Here is a 22,385-nt window from a genome sequence, read left to right on the forward strand (position 1 = left end):
GAAAGTAGACACCCCAAGCTATTTGCTGAGAGGCATGGTGAGTATTTTGCAGCTCTCATTTGTTTTTGAAAATGAAGAAAGACAAAAAAAAAATGTTTTTTTTTCTTTTTTTAATTTTCAAAACTTTGTGACAAAAAGTGAGGTCTGCAAAATACTCACTATACCACTCAGCAAATAGCTTTGGGTGTCTACTTTCCAAAATGGGGTCATTTGGGGGGGTTTTGTGCCACCTGGGCATTCCATGGCCTCCGAGACTGTGATAGGCAGTGAAGAGTGAAATCAAAAATTTACGCCCTTAGAAAGCCTGAAGGCGGTGCTTGGTTTTCGGGGTCCCATACGCGGCTAGGCTCCCAAAAAGTCTCACACATGTGGTATCCCCGTACTCAGGAGAAGCAACAGAATGTATTTTGGGGTGTAATTTCACATATTCCCATGGCATGTTTGAGCAATATATCATTTAGTGACAACTTTGTGCAAAAAAAAAAAAAATTTGTCTCTTTCCCGCAACTTGTGTCACAATATAAAATATTCCATGGACTCGACATGCCTCTCAGCAAATAGCTTGGGGTGTCTACTTTCCAAAATGGGGTCATTTGGGGGGGTTTGAACTGTCCTGGCATTTTATGCACAACATTTAGAAGCTTATGTCACACATCACCCACTCTTCTAACCACTTGAAGACAAAGCCCTTTCTGACACTTTTTGATTACATGAAAAAATTATTTTTTTTTGCAAGAAAATTACTTTGAACCCCCACACATTATATATATTTTTAAAGCAAATGCCCTACAGATTAAAATGGTGGGTGTTTAATTTTTTTTTTTCACACAGTATTTGCGCAGCGATTTTTCAAACGCATTTTTTGGGGAAAAACACACTTTTTTACATTTTAATGCACTAAAACACACTATATTGCCCAAATGTTTGATGAAATAAAAAAGATGATCTTAGGCCCAGTACATGGATACCAAACATGACATGCTTTACAATTGCGCACAAACGTGCAGTGGCACCAAAATAAATACATTTTTAAAAGCCTTTAAAAACCTTTACAGGTTACCACTTTAGATTTACAGAGGAGGTCTACTGCAAAAATTACTGCCCTCGATCTGACCGTCGCGGTGATACCTCACATGCATGGTGCAATTGCTGTTTACATTTGACGCCAGACCGACGCTTGCGTTCGCCTTAGTGCGAGAGCAGGGGGGACAGGGGTGCTTTTTTTTTTTTTTTTTTTTTTCTTTATTATTTTTTTGCTTTTTTATCTTATTTTAAAACTGTTCCTTTCATTTTTTTTTTTTTTTTTTTAATCATTTTTATTGTTATCTCAGGGAATGTAAATATCCCCTATGATAGCAATAGGTAGTGACAGGTACTCTTTTTTGAAAAAATTGGGGTCTATTAGACCCTAGATTTCTCCTCTGCCCTCAAAGCATCTGACCACACCAAGATCGGTGTGATAAAATGCTTCCCCAATTTCCCAATGGCGCTATTTACATCCGGCGAAATCTAAGTCATAAAATGCTCGTAGCTTCCGGTTTCTTAGGCCATAGAGATGTTTGGAGCCACTCTGGTCTCTGATCAGCTCTATGGTCAGCTGGCCGAATCACCGGCTGCATTCTCAGGTTCCCTGTTGAGACAGGAGAGCCAGAGAAAAACACGGAAGACGGTGGGGGGGCATTCTCTCCCACTGCTTGTAAAAGCAGTCTAGAGGCTAATTAGCCGCTAGGATTGCTTTTACATAAAAGCCGACTGCTGGCTGAAAAGAATGATACCAAGATGATACCTAAACCTGCAAGCATCATTCTGGTATAACCACTCAAAGTCGTGAATGCTGTACCTGAAGACAAAAAAATGGTTAACAATAAAGCACAGTAAACGGTAAAGTATAAAAAATTGCATACCTGAAAAGCAAACATGATAAAACATAATAACAATAAAACATTGCAGAATAGAATACAGTAAAAAAGAGCAGAAGAATAGAGAGAGAGAGAATAGAGAGAGAACAATAAAACGACAACTATTATTTTTTATTTTATATTTTTGTTTGTGTTTTTTTTTTTTTTTACACTTTTTTTGTAACTGTAACTTTTATAACTGTAACCGGTTCCAGGTTCGGGTCTCTCAAAATGCGATGGCATCTTGGGAGACCCTGTGAAAGTGTGCCTAGTCTGTGCAATGCTGTACACTACGCTAATACTCAACTAGTGAATGGTAGCGTTCAAAACATTCACCAATGCAAAGACCAGGATTGTCAGGACAGGAGGGACAATAATAGCGGGTGTCACGCCTATATCCGCGTTTGCTGCAGACACAACATCTTTTTTGGGGGGGTTCGTTGGGTAGGGGTACTTCGGAGGACATAAAAATGCCTCTCATGCAGCCGACTGCATTTGGTTGGGGATGTGAATGGGGGAAGTACGGGCGCTGCAGAAGTGGTGGGTTCCCAATTAGGATTGGCGAATGCAGCAGGAAGGGCATTATGGGCACGACGGGCCTGTGTTTGTCTTCTTGGTGGCAGCGGGACACTATTTGTGCTTGCCACCTCACCAGCTTGAACTGCACTTATGGGACTCGCCACGTCACCAAGTGTTACTGCAGTGCTGGTTTGACTACGACCGGGGTGTACTAGGCCGCTGGCGCTTGCCAGTTCACCAAAACGCTACCAAAAAAACTGTTAACGATCGCAGGGATCAGGCCTGACTCTGCGAACGCTGCAGTTATGCGTTTAGTGTTTTATAAGTGACAGTGATCGATCGATACTGCACTTGGGTGGGCTGGGCTGGGCCGGGCGGAGGGGCAAAACGCAGGTGCTAGCAGGTATCTGGGCTGATCCCACTAACACTGCGTTTTTGGGAACCCTAAACTGCTGGGGACGCCAGTATAGATCTGATTGGATCAGATCAGATATTGATCAGTTCAGATACTATACCACTAAGGGAGGTGTACGGTGCGTGCGTGGGTGTTAGCGCTACTGGCACTAACCTAACGCTGCCTGGGGCTGGTGCTTGCCAGTTCACCAAAACGCTACCAAAAAAACTGTTAGCGATTGCAGGGATCAGGCCTGACTCTGCGAACGCTGCAGTTATGTGTTTAGTGTTTTGTAAGTGACAGTGATCGATCGATACTGCACTTGGGTGGGCTGGGCTGGGCCGGGCGGAGGGGCAAAACGCAGGTGCTAGCAGGTATCTGGGCTGATCCCACTAACACTGCGTTTTTGGGAATCCTAAACTGCTGGGGACGCTAGTATAGATCTGATCGGATCAGATATTGATGCGTTCAGATACTATACCACTAAGGGAGGTGTACGGTGCGTGGGTGTTAGCGGTACTGGCACTAACCTGACGCTGCCTGGGGCTGGTGCTTGCCATTTCACCAAAACGCTACCAAAAAAACTGTTAGCGATCGCAGGGATCAGGCCTGACTCTGCGAACGCTGCAGTTATGCGTTTAGTGTTTTGTAAGTGACAGTGATCTGGGCTGATCCCGCTAACACTGCGTTTTTGGGAACCCTAAACTGCTGGGGACGCTAGTATAGATCTGATCAGATATTGATCCGTACAGATACTATACCACTAAGGGAGGCGTATGCTGCGTGCGTGGGTGTTAGCGGTACTGGCGCTAATCTGACGCTGCCTGGGGCGACGCATATCACCGCTGGGCGATCAGGGGGCTAAATCTTTATTCGGTAATAAACGGCGCGTGCCCTGACACTATAAAAAATAAACAAACTAACCAGCGTCACCCGTAACGGTTATACAGTGATCAGTGGTGAAAGGGTTAACTAGGGGGCAATCAAGGGGTTAAAACATTTATTCGGTAGTATATGGGGGTCCCTGTCGCTATAAAACACTGACGGCGAACCTAAATATTTACCTCACTAACTAGCATCACCAGCGACACTAATACAGCGATCAGAAAAATGATCGCTTAGCGACACTGGTGACAGGGGGTGATCAAGGGGTTAAAACTTTATTAGGGGGGGTTAGGGGGGTATCCTAGACCTAAAGGGGGCATAACACTCACTGCCCTAACACTGTAACTGTCACAAACTGACACCAATACAGTAATCAGAAAAAAAAAAAAAAAAACAGCTTGGTGTCAGTTTGTGACGGGGGGGGGGGTGATTGGGGGGGGATCGGGGGGCGATCGGGGGGGGGATCGGGGTGTTTTGTGTGCCTGGCATGTTCTACTGTGTGTGTGTTGGTGCACTCACATTGCAGTCTTCTCTCCTCGGCCCGGAACGGAAAATACCGAGCCGAGGAGAGATGACATCATTTCCTCTGCCTCTGTGTACAATACAGAGGCAGGGAAATGATCCCATTGGCTGGGAGCGATCGCGAGGGGGGGGCCACGAATGGATGGCCTCCCCCTCACCACCGATCGCCGTGGGAGATTTGCCGACCGCCGCAGGCACCGGGGGGGGGGTCCGATTGGACCCCCCACCCGCGGGCAGGCAAGGACGTACCTGTAAGTCCTTTTGCCTGCCCGTGCCATTCTGCCGACGTATATAGTTGTGCGGCGGTCGGCAAGTGGTTAAGGTTGGACCCTAATTGTATGAAAAATCCCCTTATATATGATTTGTGAGCATTCCACAAGATCGCCGGGTCAGCCACAGATCCCACATTTGTGTTGAAAAACTCTTCCAGTTTTTGGGATAAAAAAGTAGCGTTGGATTGGTTTTGTAGGAGGTAATTATTCACTCTCCATAAGTAGGATTGTGGTTTGGAATTTTTGTTGGTAATTTGGATGCTGATGGGGGCGTGGTCTGACCAGGTGATGTTATGGATGCAGGAGTTATGAATATTTTGTAGGAGCCACTTATCTGCAAGAAACAGGTCTATACGGGAGTAGGTGTTGTGACGCGGGGAGAGGAATGTATAATCCCTCTCAGCCGCGTGACAGCACCTCCAAACATCATACAAATCATTATTCGTCAGAAAAGAGTTCAGAGGGGATGCAAATCTTTTGGGACCCGAAGAGGAGTCCATGACATTATCCGGTGCTAAGTTAAAGTCCCCGCAGATCAGTAAATGACCTTGCTGCACACTTTGGATTTTTTTCAGTGTAGATTTGAGGAACGGTATTTGTCTCTGATTAGGGGCATATATAGATGCAATGGTGTATACGGTATTTTCTATAGAGCATATTAAGATGATGAATCTTCCCTCTGGATCCAGAATACTGTCCTGTAGCTGGAAACTGACAGTGTCTCTAATGGCTATGAGAACTCCCCTTTGCTTCTTAGAATAGCATGCTTTGTAGATGTGAGGAAATTTTATGTGTTGGCAGTTGGGGATCTTGTCTTGGGCAAAGTACGTTTCTTGTACGCATATGATATCACTGTTGTGGGCTAATGCTGTTTTCCATAATGATGCTCGTTTTGCAGGATGGTTCAATCCTTTCGCATTTATGGATAGTATGTTGATATCCATACTTGTGGTAGTGTGGGAGTAGTGTGCTATATCGTAGGCTTACTTATCTCTGATTAGGAAGATGTCCACTGTTGAAGGGTCTGGGATGGGCGTCCGATGGTTGTTCCTCGGAAGTCCTGGTATCAATGGATGAGCTTGCGTCTCTTAAGGGTGTAGTCTGTGATCAACAAAACATATAAAACTGTTATTGCTCAATAGGTCAAAAATGTTAAATCAAAAGAGATGTTCCACCTGAGAACTGTGTAAGCGATAGCTTGGATCAGGTAACTGTTGTGAAGCAGCCGCTACTCAACAAAGAAACAGAAAAAACTAAAAGCAAAAGAAAAATATAAAAGATTTTACCAATGTTGGCAAAATAGGAGCGAGGTCAGTGTGCTAAATAAGTAACTGACCAGGAGTGGAGGCAGTGTTCAAAATGGTAAACAAACTGAGTATGACTTAGCAGGGAGTCAGACCAGGGATGTAAGGCGCTCTTGTAGTAGTTGCCAGGGGATATATAATTTTTCAGTGGATCTTCGGAATTCCCGCTTTGACGGCCTAGTGGTGGCGGACTTGAGATGTGTGGGCTAGGATCGTATGATGACTCATTGCTTGGAAGCTCTGGAATGATGCCCCATGTGTGTAGTAGTCAGAGGCCTTCCTTAGGGCTATGCACAGTGTGCGTTGTACCATTTTTGGTAATCACCACTGTGGCCGGATGGCGCCATTTGTAAGTGATCTTATGGTTGTTAAGCGCTTTAGTGGCGGTCTTTATTTGTCTTCTCATGTTAAGGGTGTACTGAGATAGATCTGCATACAGGTGAATGCCCTGATATGGTGCTGGAAGATTAGGTTCAGATCTGGCTTTTGCTAGAAGCTTTTCTTTAGTAGGGAAAAAATGAATTTTCATCAGAATGTCCCTAGGTACGGATGCCTCAAGGTGTTTGGGTTTTGGTATGCGGTGAATTCGATCCACAATGCGTTCAATCTGCGATACTTCAGGGATCAATTTATCAAACATGTCTGCTGCATATTTAGGTAGATCAGCAGGAAGAACCGTTTCAGGGACACCTCTAATTTTAACATTATTTCTTCGCGAGCGGTCTTCTAGATCCGCGAGTTTCGCTTTTATTCGATCATTGTCGTCAGCTTGGTCTTTGTAAGCGTCTATGAGGTCATTCACTGTCAGAGAGCATTCATCCATTTTGTGTTCAATATGTTGAACTCTCTCCCCCATGCCTTGCATCTCAGCAGTAAATTGGTGTATCAGTGTGGAGAAATTTACCATGAGGGATGAGTAAAGAGATAATAACATATCCTTCATTACTGTGTCCAGCACCGGCTGACCAGAGGTTGGAAAGGTTGCTATGGATGGCTGTGTAGTGAGGCCTGCTGCGTCTGTGTGGGGGATGCTACTCACTGCGCCTGAGGCCTGTGTGACAGGATCCAGCCTCATCCTCACCTTGGCAGGGCTGTTGGAGAGCGGGCTATGTGATGAGGGGTCCCGGGATGATGTCGGTCTCACTCCGTCCTCCCAGTCTCCATTGTAGTCATCAGGCAGGTCAGTGTATGACGATAAGGCCTGTGCTGCCGCGCCGCCGCCGCCATCTTGCCACGTTTCCCCCTCTGAAGCCGGCATTGTGAAGAAGTCTGTGAGTTTCTTTGGCTGTCTTATGTCTTTTCGTTTGTGGGACAGCATGAGGGCAGGTTCCGACTTGTGGTGGGAGTTCCGTATGGGCTCCGGTGGTTCTGTATCCCTCCGGTTTAGTCGATAAGTCCCTGGTCACTGACAGAGCTAACGGCTTAAGCGTCCATTACAGTTACGCGCAAGCGCTGTCTCTGCTGCCTTTGATACGGTTGACCACCTGCTCCTCCTCAAAAAACTTCATGCCTTTGGTCTCCGTGACTGTGCTCTTCGCTGGTTCACTACCTACTTATTTAACTGCACCTTTAGTGTTACCTACAATTATACTTCTTCCTCTCCTCTTCTTTTCTCTGTTGGGGTCCCCCAAGGTTCTGTGTTTGGACCTCTCCTATTTTCAATCTACACCTCCTCCCTGGTCAGCTGATAGCCTCCCATGGCTTCCAATACCATCTCTACGCTGATGACACTCAAATCTATTTCTCTACTCCTCAACCCACTCCTTCAGTCTCCTCACGTATCACAATTTTACTATCAGCTATATCAGTCTGGATGTCACACCACTTCCTCAAACTTAATCTATCCAAAACCGAACTTATCATTTTTCCTCCCCCCACGTGCCGCTTCCCCTGATCTTTCTGTCAAAATTGATGGCACAACTATCAGCCCATCCCCACATGCCAAGGTCCTAGGAGTAGTCCTGGACTCTGAACTCTCCTTTAACCTCCCTGGTGGTATGATTATTTCACATTTTAGGTGCTTAAAGCGGTACCATTATTTTGCACAGAAATTTGGCGTTTTATATTGTAGGCCTGTAATTCTTAGGAATAATTCACTTAAATCTGTCCAAACAAGAGTCTAGTAGACATCCCGGGTATGATAAAGTTTAAAAAAACAAAATAAAAAATTATAATATAATAAATAACTATAAATAATTATAACAAATAATAATATAATAATAATAATAAAATTATTCAATAATGTAATCAAATCAAACACTGAAATTTGCTCAGTTGCAGAATTGTCGCTTTTGTTACTTTTAGTGTTTGGTGACAGATCTCCCCACAATTCTGTGAGTGATTCAAATTTATTATCGCTGTTTTCTAGCTAGTTTAAAGGCACTTTTGATGTAAAGGGCCAGTTTTGGTTGATATGGACAATCTCCAGTTTCCAGGCAGAAAGAACAGTTTTTTTTAATATAAAACTGCATGCAGGACACTGGGCAGACCACTAGGGACAAAGGGGATGTGTAATTATTTGATACAGTACTTTAATCTGTAAGATTACAGTATACTGTATCTATACTGTGTGTTTTAATTTTTTGAATTTGCCGCCGAACTCTGTCCCGTGCGTTGCAACGCTCTCAGGGAACGGAGCTCGGCACTGTGAATCGAGCGAGACACGGCGGCTCACCGATCACAGCGGGGAGACATTGCAGGATCCAGGGGACAAGGTAAGTAAACTCTTCCTGGATCGCTTTTAGTATTGAAAATCTACCCTGAGCCAGACTCGGGAATACCGCCAGGTGGGTTAAAATGGTTGTAAACCTTTACAGATCACTTTTAGCCTTAATCTAGGCTTACCTGTAGGTGCAAGAAATATCTCCTTAACCTACATGGTTAAGGAGATATTTTTCTAAAAACGGGCACTGATGTCTACGGCGCATGCACGCCGTAGACAACGGTGCAGGCACACTGAGCGTGCCGTTAGTGAAGGCGATCATGCCGTCACTGATGGCTCCCACGCGCATGCATCCGGCCAGTCACAGCGCCGGAGCAGCAATACCCGGAAGTCACTCCAGGTGTCATGGCGGTGACGGAGGAGGTGAACGAGGGTCGCTTCTGGGGCTTCGATCTCAGGTAAGTAATTCATAATGAGCTAGTATGCTATGCATACTAGCTCATTATGCCTTTGTCCTGCAGGGTGTTTTTTTTTTATTTTAGAGAGGGTTTAGTTCCTCTTTAAACCGCACATCCAATTGCTGTCCAAATCTTGCCGCCTCAACCTCCAGAACATCTCCAAAATACGCCCCTTTCTAACCAATGACACAACAAAGCTCTTAATTCACTCCCTGGTTATCTCTCCCCTTGATTACTGCAACTCCCTCCTCATTGGCCTACCTCTGAATACTCTATCCCCCCTTCAGTCTATCATGAATGCTGCTGCCAGACTCATCCACTTTTCCAACTGCTCTGTCTCTGCTACTCCTCTCTGTCAATCTCTCCACTAGGTTCCGCTCACCCAACAAATTAGATTCAAAATACTAACAACCACCTACAAAGCAATCTACAACTCTGCCCCCAGCTACATCACCAACCTAGTCTCAAAATACTAACCTAATCATTCTCTTCGTTCTTCTCTAGACCTCCTGCTCTCTAGCTCACTCATCACCTCCTCCCATGCTCATCTCCAGGACTTTTCCAGAGCCTCTCCAAGCCTATGGAACTCCTTACCCCAATCTGTCCATCTATCTCCTACTCTATTAGCTTTTAGATGATCCCTGAAAACCCTCATCTTTAGAGAAGCCTATCCTACCCACACCTAACAACTGTGGGGGTCATTTACTATAACACCAAAAAATTATCCTGCAGTGACAAAAAATATCTCTCAAAAAAGGCCAGAAAGACTTCAACTCTCAGAAACTCAGCACTAATGCAAATGGAAAGCAGCGCTATTGCCGGCAATAATGCCTGTCAGATCACATATGCTGGAATAGTGGAAGTCAATGGGGCTCGAACCTGCAAAATCCAAGGTTCTCACTGAAGGCTTATATGCAGGTTCTTTGCCATAAAAAGTGTTTGGAGACCCGGGTCCTGCCCCAGGGGACATGTATCAATGCAAAAAAAGTTTTAAAAATGGCCGTTTTTTCAGGAGCAGTGATTTTAATAATGCTTAGAGTGAAACAATAAAAGTGTAATATTCCTTTAAGTTTCGCACCTGGGGGGTGTCTATAGTATGCCTGTAAAGTGGCACATGTTTCCCGTGTTTACAACAGTCTGACAGCAAAATTACATTTCAAAGGAAAAAAAGTCATTTAAAAGTGCTAGCGCTAGTGCCGGCTATTAATGAATTGCTGGTCCCGACAATACACATAAAAGTTAATTGATAAAAATGGCCTGGGATCCCCCACATTGCATTACCAGGCCCTTTGGGGAACCCCGAACCAAAATTTAAATAAAAAAATGGTGTGGGGGTCCCCCCAAATTCCATACCAGGCCCTTTTGGTCTGGTATGGATATTAAGGGGAACCCCGTGCCAAAATTTTTAAAAAAATGGTGTGGGGGTCCCCCTCAAAATCCATACCAGACCCTTATCCAAGCACGCAACCTGGCAGGCCGCAGGAAAAGAGGGGGGATGAGAGAGTGCACCCCTGAACCATACCAGGCCACATGCCCTCAACATGGGGAGGATGTCCCCATGTTGATGGGGACAAGGGCCTCATCACCACAACCCTTGCCCGGTGGTTGTGGGGGTCTGCGGACGGGGGGCTTATTGGAATCTGGAAGTCCCCTTTAACAAGGGGACTCCCAGATCCCACCACCCCCCTGTGTGAAATGGTAACGGGTACATTGTACTCCTACCATTTCACAAAAAAAGTGTTAGGTACCTGGTAGTAGAGCCTGACTTGTAGGAGAAGACCTCTCATACAACGCTGGTTCAGGAGCCACTGGAGTGGGGACAGTGGTCTCCTGAGCACAGTGGGGTAGGAGTGCCTGTTGAAGTAAGTCTCTGATGCTGAGATGAGGAAGAGATCCCACCGGGATGGCTGGACTGCAGATCTGGTGGAGACTGGATTCAGCAGGCTGGAACACTGGAGATGCAGAGATCACTGGAGCTGAAGCTGAAGGTGCAACAGCAAGGAACAAACAGCAGGCACAAGCAAGGTCAGACAGTCCGGATCAGCAGCTAGGTGAGACAGGCAATAATGGCAGGCAGAGGCAGAGTAGGTAGGCAGGCAGAGATCGGCAATGGTATCAGGCAGGAGCAGTAGAATAGTCAGGCATGCCGGTTCGGATAGGAGCGGGACGGATGGTCAGACAAGCTGGGTCAATCAGGAATCAATCAATCAGATGCAGGTTACAGAGATCACAGAGCTGAGACGAAGCAGCAATGTGCCAGAGGCACAGGGGAACTTTTATGCGCCCTTTGGTGCCAAAACGGCGCTAACGCGAACATGCATCCACGCGCGCGCACCAGCGCCGCGTGCGCCCGAGCGCCGCGCCGATGCCTGGAAACATCAGGATTCTGCTGTGGAGCTAGCACAGGAGCGCGCCGGTGCATGCAAACGCCCAGGTCTGGCGCCGGCGGCTCCCTGACATTGCCCCCCAAGGGGCAGGCTCCGGATGCCCATAAGCCTTCTCTTCTCAGGGTGGGAAGAAAAATAGGCACGAAATAAACGCCTAGCGTGCACATTACTATCTGGTTCCCAGGAGTTACTTTTTGGGCCGTAGCCTTTCCATTTAATTAGGAATTGGGTTTGTCCCTATCTTCTCCTGCAATCAAGGATATCTTCAACCTCAAATTCCTCGCTGCCATCAATCAAAACAGGTTCAGGAGGTCTAGTTCCTCTACCAGGGAAGGGATCAGGTACAGCAGGTTTAAGCAGCGACACATGGAACACTGGGTGAATCTTAAGGGAATCAGGCAAGGTCAGTTCGTAAGAAATTTAATTAACTTTCCTCTTAACCGGAAAAGGTCCCATAAATCTAGGTGCCAACTTCTTAGAAGGACATGCTAACTTGATATTATTTGTAGAAAGCCATACCTGGTCACCAAGCTGTAACTTCAACTCCCCTCTTCTTTTCCGGTCGAAGATTCTCTTACCGTCTGCCTGAGCCTTGGACACTGCTTCCTGCAACATCTGGTTGTTGTAACTGAGGAAATCCACCGTACTCTGTACTGCCGGAACTGAAGACTCTGGAAGGAAATCAGGTAGAAAAGTTAGATGGAAGCCATAATTGGCGAAAAAAGGGGATTGACCGGTGGCGGAATGTTTAGCATTATTGTAGGCAAATTCTGCCAAAGGCAGCAGGGATACCCAATCATCCTGTGAGAAGGATGTAAAGCATCTGATGTACTGCTCAAGGGTCTGATTGGTCCTCTCCGTCTGTCCGTTAGTCTGAGGATGATAGGCCGAGGACAAGGCCAGTTTGATTTTTAAAGTTTCACACAGGGCTTTCCAAAAACGTGAGGTGAATTGTACCCCTCTATCAGAGATTATGTATACAGGGACTCCATGATGTCTGATGATCTCTTTGATGAATATGCAAGCTGTTTCCATAGCCGATGGAGTTCCTCTTAACGGGAGAAAATGGGCCATCTTGGTTAAATGGTCCACTACCACAAAGATGGCAGAGCACCCCTCAGAACATGGCAGCTCTACAATAAAGTCCATAGAAGTCATCTTCCAGGGTCTATCGGGCACAGGTAAAGGTTTTAACAAGCCCCAAGCTCGATTCCTGGATGTCTTATTCTGGGTACAGATAGGGCAGGAGCTGACATATTTTTCGCAGAAGTCTTTTAGATTGGGCCACCAGAATGTACGCTGCACCAATTCCAGGGTTTTGCGAATCCCAAAGTGACCTGCCAATGGGTGATCGTGAAGCAGCGTCAAGACCTTGACCCGAACCTCCTCAGGGACAAAAATTTGGCTTCCTCTCCAGAACAATCCATCTCTGTTAGTCAAGGTCATCCCTGTAGGCCTGGCTGATTCAGAGGATGCTTCCTTAATCTGGGAGAGAAGATCTGTTTGCAGGAGTAGGAAATTGTTTGCAGGTAGGATAGTGTCAGGAGTAGATAAGTCCTTAGGGTTGTCATGCATTCGTGACAATGCGTCTGGTTTAATGTTTTTTGAGCCTGGCCGATAAGTAATGTGGAAGGAAAAACGTGAAAAAAACCAGGGCCCAGCGGGCTTGTCGAGGCTTTAGTCGTTTAGCAGATCGCAGATATTCCAGGTTTTTATGGTCAGTGTAAATTAGTACTGGATGCATAGCCCCCTCCAACAGGTACCTCCACTCCTCTAGTGCAGTTTTAATAGCGAGAAGCTCTCGATCGCCAACATCATAGTTCCTCTCCGCAGGAGAGAGTTTTCGGGAGAAGAACTGTACAGGATGCGTTACATCTTTACTGCCTCTGCGTTGCGAAAGTATCGCACCTACCGCTATCTCAGAAGTGTCCACTTCCAAAATGAATGGTAAGGATGGTTCAGGATGGCTGAGGATAGGTGCTGAGGTGAATAGCCTCTTAAGGTTCTCAAAAGCATCTTGGGCTAGTTGGTTCCAGGAAAAACGAGTATTCTGTTTGGTCAACTGCGTGATGGGTGCAATTATGGCTGAAAATCCCCTGATAAACTTCCTGTAAAAGTTTGCAAACCCGATAAACCGTTGGACCCCCTTCTTGTCCAGGGGTACCGGCCAGTCCAGAACAGCGGAAACCTTCTGCGGGTCCATTTTGATGCCAGTTGATGAAATTATCAACCCCAGGAATTGAATGCTCTGTTGCTCGAATTCACATTTTTCCACTTTTGCATAGTCTGTGTAAGCGGAGACGACCCAATACCCGACGAACATGTTCTCGATGTAGATCCAGAGATTCCGAAAAGATCAAGATATTGTCCAGATATGCGATCACGAACACATCTAGGAAGTCCCTGAGAACATCATTGATCAGGTGTTGGAAGGTCGCAGGGGCGTTGCAGAGTCCGAAGGGCATAACTAGGTATTCATAATGCCCGAATCGGGTCCGAAAGGCTGTCTTCCACTCGTGCCCTGCCCGGATACGGATCAAATTATAGGCCCCTCTTAGATCAAGTTTTGTAAAAATGACGGCAGTCCTTAATTTCTGGAATAATTCAGGTATCAGGGGTAGGGGATACCGATTCTTGACCGTGATTTTATTCAGTTCTCGGTAGTCTATACATGGGTGGAGAGACTTGTCTTTCTTAGCGACAAAGAATATTCCGGCACCAGCTGGGGAGGTGGAATGGCGAATGAACCCCTTGGCCAGGTTTTCATCTATGTATGCCTTTAGTACTTCTTGTTCCTTTTCTGATAGAGGAAAGATGCGTCCGAAAGGAATTTCGGATCCTGGTAACAGCTCGATGGGGCAATCGTAGGGACAATGAGGTGGAAGAGAGTCTGCCCCCTTTTTACTGAAAACATCGATATATTCGTGATAATGATTAGGTATGACCTGGCAATTTTTCTGGTCGGTGTCCAGACAAAGCAGAGTGGCTGAGGAGTCCGGATCTTTCATCAAGCAATGTTCTTGACAGTAGGATGACAGGAATTTTACCTCTCCGGATGCCCAATGGATGTGTGGATTGTGTGCCTGCAGCCAGGGAATGCCCAGAATAATGGGGAACATAGGAGAGGTGATGGCATCAAGGACCAGCAGTTCCTTATGTTGGGAAGAAGTGGTAGCAGGCAATGGCAGGGTCTCTTGCGTTACTTGTCCGGATCTGATGCAGGAGCCATCAGCTAGAAATACAGAGAGTCCATGGGTTTTGGTCCGTAAAGGGATGTTATGTTGGCTGGCAAAAGTTAAATCGATAAAGCAGCTGCATGCCCCGGAGTCAATAATGGCGCTGACTTGAATTATCTCTTCTTGGAGCTGTAACGAGAGAGGAATGGCAAGGTGGGTAGAATTCGTAGATAAGACAGAGAGACTGGCATGCACAGGAGATGGACACTTACTTATTTTAACTGGACAATTATGGATATAGTGCCCGGTTCCTCCGCAATAGAGACAGATTAAGTTGCTGACGTCGGGCACGTTCTTCAGAAGACAGGGCAGGTCGCATCAGTCCTAACTGCGTCGGTTCGGAGGTGTCAGGCATGACATGGGCAGTGTTCATACTGGGTGAGGGTAAGTAGCGTGCTGCAGGGACCGGAGCTCGTGCTGTGATCCAGGTCGGGCGGGTTTGTTGAACAGAGCGTTCAGATCGACGCTCTCGGAGGCGACAATCGATCTGAATAGTTAAGGAGATCAAGGCCTCAAGAGTATTTGGAACACCCACTCGAGCAAGTTCATCTTTTAGTCCTTCGGATAGACCCATGCGGAACTGGTGGCGCAGGGCCGCATCATTCCACTGTGTGTCCGCGCTCCAACGCCGGAAGTCAGTAACATAGTCCTCAGCGGGTCTGCGGCCTTGTTGGAGCGAGAACAGAGCTGATTCAGCTGTGGCAGTCTGTTGGGGGTCTTCATATAATTGTGCCATGGCTTCAAAGAAAGATGACAAAGATTGGGTTAGGGCAGAGTCTCCTTCAAGTAACCGATGAGCCCAGGTCTGAGGTTCTCCTTGTAGGAGGGAGATTACAAATCCCACCTTGGTGACTTCCAGTGAGAAAGTTCGGGGCTGTAGGGCACAGAAGAGCTGGCAGGCATTGCGAAAAGCCCAGAACTTAGCCCAGTCTCCGGAGAATCTTTCAGGAATAGGAACCCTCGGTTCAGGTGGAAGCATCACAACTGAAGGGGCCGGAGCAGTCTGTGTTGGAGCTGCAGCTGAAGAGGAGACTGTAGGGTTAGACCCTGTAAGATTCTGAACTTGTCCTTCCAGTCTGTTGTAGTTATCCTGAAGGGATTGCACTGCTTGAGTGAGGGCCACCAGGTGTGTTCATATCTCCTTCATTGGAGAGGTATCTCCTGAAGGCTCAGTCATGGCTGCTTCGTACTGTTAGGTACCTGGTAGTAGAGCCTGACTTGTAGGAGAAGACCTCTCATACAACGCTGGTTCAGGAGCCACTGGAGTGGGGACAGTGGTCTCCTGAGCACAGTGGGGTAGGAGTGCCTGTTGAAGTAATGCTGAGATGAGGAAGAGATCCCACCGGGATGGCTGGACTGCAGATCTGGTGGAGACTGGAGGCAGCAGGCTGGAACACTGGAGATGCAGAGATCACTGGAGCTGAAGCTGAAGGTGCAACAGCAAGGAACAAACAGCAGGCACAAGCAAGGTCAGACAGTCCGGGTCAGCAGGTAGGTGAGACAGGCAATAACAGCAGGCAGAGTAGGTAGGCAGGCAGAGATCGGCAATGGTATCAGGCAGGAGCAGTAGAATAGTCAGGCAGGCCGGGTCGGATAGGAGCGGGACGGATGGTCAGACAAGCCGGGTCAATCAGGAAACAATCAATCAGTCAGATGCAGGTTACAGAGATCACAGAGCTGAGACGAAGCAGCAATGTGCCAGAGGCACAGGGGAACTTTTATGCGCCCTTTGGTGCCAAAACGGCGCTAACACGAACGCGCCCGCGCACAAGCGCCACGCACCCGCACGCGCCCGAGCGCCGTGCTGATGCCTGGAAACATCAGGATTCTGCTGTGGAGCTCGCACAGGAGAGCGCCGTTGCATAGGCGCATGCAAACGTCCAGGTCTGGCGCCGGCGGCTCCCTGACAAAAAGTGTCAAAAATTGTAAAAAAACACACAGATAAAGCATTGGACAAGTCCTTTATTAAAAAGAAAAAAAAATTCCAGCAATGTAATCCTTCCTCATCCCGGGATATGGAGAAAGACACCGCCACAACACGATCCGCCTCCACGGGAGGAGCCCGCAGTATGACGCTAGACCTGCCGTGACAGTTCTTAAAAAGCTGAGGGCGGGGCCACCCGTGACATGCACGGGGGACCACACCACCTCTGACGCAATGGGGAATCACCGCGGCATCAGAGGAAGGATTACATCGCTGGAATTTTTTTTTATTTTTTAATAAAGGACTTGTCCAATGCGGTGTCTGTGTGTTTTTTTCAATTTTTGACACTTTTTTTGTGAAATAGTAGGAGTTCAATGTACCTGTTACCATTTCACACAGGGGGGCAGGATCTGGGGGTCCCCTTGTTAAAGGGGGCTTCCAGATTCCGATAAGCCCCCCGCCTGCAGACCCCCACAACCACCGGGCAAGGGTTGTGGGGATGAGGCCCTTGTCCCAATCAACATTGGGACATCCTCCCCATGATGAGGGAATAAGGCCTGGTACGGTTCAGGAGGGGGGGCGCTCTATCGTCCCCCCTCTTTTCCTGTGGCCTGCCAGGTTGTGTGCTTGGATAAGGGTCTGGTATGGATTTTGAGGGGGACCCCCACGCCATTTTTTTAAAAATTTTGGCGCGAGGTTCCCCTTAATATTCATACCAGACCCAAAGGCCCTGGTAATGGACTGTGGGGGAATCCCAGGCTGTTTTTATCAATGAACTTTTATGTGTATTGTCAGGACCGACAATTCATTAATAGCCGGTGTCTGGCTGAGAAAGTTAGCCCGGTTGACAAGGACCCCCTGTACTGTGCATGCGCTGCGCTTGTGCCAGTATGAATGACTACAGAGCCGCCGAAAGTCTCCGAAGTTGAACAGCTGATCGTCAGCTCTACACGGCGCCTGCGCACTACATTCTGCCCTGAGTCCAGGTTCAAGCCCCACCATCCAAGTGGTTAGAATAAAAAAATGCCGAGCGAAGCGAGCCCGCGAGGGGCCCTGTTACAGGCACTGTGTACAGCTGACTCACAGGTATTCAGCTTCGGCTATTTTCGGTGGCTCGTACTGCGCAAGCGCTGCACCTGCGCAGTACAGGGGAGTCCTTATCCCCTGGGGGAACTTTCTCGGCAGAACCCCGGCACTAGCGCTCGCACTTTTAAATGACTTTTTTCTTCCTTTAGAAATGTCATTTTGCTATCAGACCGTTCTAAACACAGGAAACATGCGCCACTTTACAGGCATACTATAGACACCCCCCAGGTACGAAATTTAAAGGAATATTACGCTTTTATTGTTTCACTTAAAGCATTATTAAATTCACAGCTCCTGAAAAAACGGCCATTTTTAAAACTTTTTTGCATTGATACATGTCCCCTGGGTCCCCAAATACTTTTTATGACAATAACTTGCATATTAACCTTTAAAATTAGCACTTTTGATTATTCATGTTCGTGTCCCATAGACTTTAACGGTGTTCGCGTGTTCAAACAAATTTTTTGTCTGTTCACATGTTCTGCTGCGAACCGAACAGAGGGGTGTTCCTCCCATCCCTAGTTATCATGAGAATCATGGGGTACAACTTGTCAAGCAACTCGGAGGTCCAAAGTCGCCCAACTGTGAAACAAGTCATATATATTTTAATGGAAAGGAGCTCTCATTTATACTTGCATTTACATCAGCAGAACAAATGCAGGAAGTGATGTGTACACATGGGCCAAAAGCAAATGTGTGGGGATGCCAAACAAATCAATGAACCCCACCCACACAAAATCTAACTACTACATCCACCCCCACATTGATTAAGCACAAGTACATATCATATCCTTTTACAGAAAATGAGCAGCACCTCCTCTTTGCTAAAGAGGGACCTCGTCATATCCACCTAGATGGAGATCCTGACCAGCACAGGAACTTCTGGGTGATTACAATGACTTATTTCTGGGTCAGAAGGCAAAACCACACTCTTTTGATCGCTGCTGCGAATATTTGATCACAACCACGATTAGAATTTTACTATTTTTGTTTATTTGCAGATATGCAAATTTGTATTTCTACTTATGATATTTAAAGGCGTTCGATAAGCAATGGTGTCCCTGGGTTAGCAGCAGGTAAATGACAAAAACAAAAGGCCCAGTTTGAGCCCTGGTTCACACTGACAGAGGGAGGAAATCATTCAGCTGAAATCACACAATTTCATTCCCACATGTTAAGGGGAAATTTCAGAGACATCTGTGCAGGTTTCTGCACTGATATCAATACAAATTGCACCCCAAAGGTGCAATTGCCACCGCTTTGACATGTCAAATAGCACCAATGTGAACTAAAGCTGACACATACAACACTGCCTATCCACCAGCTGAATTCATTACCTGCAATTCTCCACAGCTGTTATATATAAAGACTCCACCTTTATCATTTACTTGCAGGTGTGCAGAAGCCTAGGTTTACATTGGAGCGATTTGTCATGCGATTTGAGAGATCAAATTGCATGACTATTGGCAGCAATGGCACTGTTCCAATTGATGCAACACCGATTTTGTGGAGCCGCACCAATTTGCTAAAGTGGTTCCTGCACTACTTTTGCTGATTTCAGGTGTGACTTCAATAGACGTCTGTGTATGAAGCCATACGGATGTCTATCAAGTAGCACCTGAAATCGCGCTGAACTTGCTACTTTGAAATCGCGCTACTTCAAGTGAAGTAGCGCGATTTCAAAGTAGCATCAATGTGAACCAGGGTGAAGAGATTAGTTTTTAGGTGCACAAATACATATTGAAATAAGATATAAGAGGTATTGTACTTTTCCAAAACCACCAATAACAAAAACTAAAAAGAAAGAAAAGCAGAAGAAAAAAAAAACACAACAAAGCTCAATAATGTACTTTTATTTTACAAGCAACAAAAAAAATATACATTCATTTACTAGCTTCAAAAAAATTTGGACAGGATATATGGTGCTGCATTTAGCAATGGGATTTTAAGGGCCCTGCTCATAGGAGCTTACAATCTAAAATTTGACAAAACCTTAGAGTGGACACAGCTTTAATTTCAGTGTATAACGGGCAACACATCACATTTTTATCTGCAAGATTATAGAAGCATACTTAACAGTCATTCTTACAAAGCATTCCAACATAATATTAAAAAAGACTTATTCAAAACACCCACCACCAGCCCACAATCCACACATACATACATTGGTGACCATGTTCTACTGGAAGCTGCATTTTGGTGTACATGATTAAGCGAGATCAAAAAGGCTAGAAGGTCAGCAGATGCTTCCAAACGATGTTTGCATGATCAGACAGGAACAAAACACTCACACAACATTGACAGCAAGGCCACATAAACCCACTTTTGATTGAAAAAATGCACAAGAATTTCAGCAAATATCCCTAGTTGGGCATTTGTCAATAGGCACAATATCATTCCTTCTCACCCACAAATCACAGCAACAAACCTGACCTTCTCAGGCCAAACGAATCCCCCTACTGCAGGCCTTTACATAAGAGAGGTTGTATTGTTAGCACACTGACATGCCCAATAGAAGTACACGTCCACCAGCATCTTCCAATCTACCTCTTCATGTATGTCTAAAGTGATTGAGCAGGAACACATAATATTATTCGCAACTGTGTTAGCCATTGGCTATGTGCATCAAATCTCCAACTACAGGCCAAAGATCAAAGTCCATTTGCATCCACATAAACAAAGCAACAGTTTTCTAAGCATATGTACCTGTGCAGTGTAAACCCTAAAATTGTAAATGTCCAAGTCCCTGGGCATGATTAGTGCTAATAAACATTAACATCAGTCCCTGGCTGCAATGGGCTTCCAATATAAAGTCCAAAATTAATTTTATTACACATTAAAACCTATTTTGATAGGAGACAAATAAAATGCCAGCATGTCTTTGGATTGTAGTGAGAAACCCACACAGGGAAAACATATAAACTTCAACACAAGCATTAGCATGTTGGGGAATTGAACCAACATCCCAGGTGCCACTAGACAGAACTGCTACCCACTTAGCCACCAGGCAGCCTCTCACATGATCTCTGCATCTCTGTGGTGTGAACCAGGCCTAAGTAGATAGCCATGCTCAGTGTCACAAGCAATATACAATATATTGGCCTAAGTATTGGGACGCCTGCCTTTAAACACACATGAACTGTAATAGCATCCCAGTATTAGTATTGGGTTCAAAACTCATTTGGCCCACCCTTTGCAGCTATAACAGCTTCAACTCTTCTTGGAAGGTTGTCCACAAGATTTAGGAGTGTGTCTATGGGAATGTTTGACCATTCTTCCAAGTGCATTTGTGAGGTCAGGCACTGATGTTGGATGAGAAGGCCTGACCTATAGTCTCCTCTCCAATTCATCCCCAAGGTGTTCTGTTGTGTTGAGGTCAGGACTCTGTCCAGGCCAGTCAAGTTCCTCCACCCCAAAATCACTCATCCATGTCTTTATGGACCTTGCTTTGTGCACTGGTCCAAATTATTTGGTGGAGGGGAGATTATGATGTGGGGTTGTTTTTCAGGGATTGGGCTTGGCCTCTTAGTTCCAGTTGAGGGAACTCTTAAGGCGTCAGCATACCAAGACATTTTGGACAATTTCATGCTCCCAACTTTGTGGTAACAGTTTGGGGAAAGCCCCTTCCTGTTCCAACATGACTGCATACCAGTGCACAAAGCAAGGTCCATAAAGACATGGATGAGCAAGTTTGGGGTGGAGAAACTTGACTGGCCTGAACAGAGTCCTGGCCTCAACACAGATAGAACACCCTTTGGCTGAATTAGAGCAGAGACTGCGAGCCAGGCCTTCTCATCCAACATCAGTGCCTGGCCTCACAAATGCACTTCTGGAAGGATGATAAAACATTCCCATAGACACACTAAACCTTGTTCGACAGCCTTCCCAGAAGCTGTTCTAGCTGCAAAGGGTGGGCCAAATCAAATTTTAACCCTACAGACTAAGACTGGGTTGCCATTAAAGTTCATTCGTGTGTAAAGGCAGGCGTCCCAATACTTTTGGCTAAATAGTGTATCTGGAAAATATTTACAATGGTGGTGGAACCCTCCTATACATAAATACTACATTTAGACATAGTTATAGGACATGGGAGATGAAACAACTTCTCTACATGAAGCAGCATGTTCAGGATTTGAACCCAGACCCTCAGGGATACTAAGCAGAAGTTCGAAGTTCTAACCTCTAAGCCACAGAGCTGCCACGTGTGAAGACCTCCTACACATAACTACACATAAATACACATAAAAACTGCATTTCTTTGGACATACAGGTGATGGAATTAAATTACTCAAGATTTATTTTTGTTGATTTATTCTGTGATATTTGGTGTTTTTTTGTGGGTGAGAGTAGAATATTACCCTCACATTTTTGGGAATTACATTTTGATTTCTGATGTTGGTACACATATCACATTTTTTGGGCTCAAATTATGAATATTTGGAAATAGTAAAAAGCACAAATAATTGTGATTCATTTTAAATTTGTATCAGCAATGGTATTCTTTGTGGATTGTAAAGACACCTGTGTGAGTTTGGGGTAAAGATTGTTGTGAGATGGAGAGTAACAAGTGAAAGTAACAGAGAAAAATATATTTTACTAAGACATCAAAACATTCCACATTCTAGTATTCTTAAAAACAAACCGGCTAAAAAAGACACTTGAGTTAAAATGAGAGCTATTTTCGGGTCTGAGCATGCTCAGTTGTGTTGGCACCTAGTTGTCCAAAACGGGGAATTTTCACTTCTCAGACTTTTAAAGATATTTCAGTGTAGAAATCACTTTTTCACACAGTTTCAAAGCCGATTATCTTTAAATAATATACCGCATATTTCAGTACC

General features: G+C 45.7%; 1 protein-coding gene across 1 annotated transcript in view; it reads left to right on the forward strand.

Moving 5' to 3' along the window:
• The window catches only part of GRM8 (glutamate metabotropic receptor 8), a 1,893,470-nt gene that overhangs the window by 1,802,657 nt on the left and 68,428 nt on the right, over positions 1 to 22,385 (forward strand). The gene's annotated exons all lie outside the window — the stretch shown is intronic.

Source organism: Aquarana catesbeiana, linkage group LG03, assembly GCF_042186555.1.
Source record: "Aquarana catesbeiana isolate 2022-GZ linkage group LG03, ASM4218655v1, whole genome shotgun sequence".
Taxonomy (NCBI): Eukaryota; Metazoa; Chordata; class Amphibia; order Anura; family Ranidae; genus Aquarana; species Aquarana catesbeiana.